This window comes from Theobroma umbraticum, unplaced genomic scaffold (assembly GCF_002168275.2).
Source record: "Theobroma umbraticum cultivar Fairchild unplaced genomic scaffold, ASM216827v3 scaffold_95.0, whole genome shotgun sequence".
NCBI lineage: Eukaryota > Viridiplantae > Streptophyta > Magnoliopsida > Malvales > Malvaceae > Theobroma > Theobroma umbraticum.
The window spans coordinates 8,320,880-8,321,663 of NW_018397257.1; positions in this window are offsets into that span (position 1 = coordinate 8,320,880).

A 784-nucleotide genomic window follows, 5' to 3' on the forward strand; every position below is an offset into this window, starting at 1 on the left:
CCCATTCAGTTTGTTTCAATCCATGTAATACTGTAGCAGTCAATCTAAACAGTTCATGCATCTATGAGCTTTTGTGTTTTACTAGAAGCTTTCTAAGTCAAATAATATAGACAGGGGCGAATCAAATAAAGAATTGCAAATTGGATACCTCTTCCTTTGAATATATATTTCATAATTAATTGCCTCCGTTGAGGTCAATGATTATATGCAAAACATGCAATCAAGTGTGACTAGGTAAAAAGGGTAAAAATTTTAAGATCTACCATTAAGATAAGCTAACTTTTATTTCCATTTCTTTTCATATTTTTACTGTTCACTTTTATCTGGATTGAGATAAGTACTCCAATTTCTAAAATAAATCCCTTTTATCTTGTCACTCAATCCCCTTTTCAAAAGTGAATTTTATCGATTTCACAATCGTAATGTTATTTCAAGTCTCTTGTTGAGGTAGCAGAAGACTCCTATGCCATAAGCAAATCTAGTTTCGAGGTAAAATGCTGGTACAATTGTAAAAAGCACCTTACATTAAAACAGACAATGACACGAAAACACAAAAAGTCGTAAAGGAAAACTCAATAGGAGCAAAGCTACCCACGGACAAGAAATGGCATTGCGGTCTACCTTCCTCAAGTTCTATGGTGATTGCTTGATTGTTGAAATTTAATGCTCCAAGGTGCAAATATTTGACATTTTCGCCTGTTGAACTAGATTCAATTGATTGAATCTCTGGCCCTTACCTAAGCTATACCATAGGCATATTGCTCATTGGGTTAGGGTCCAATGA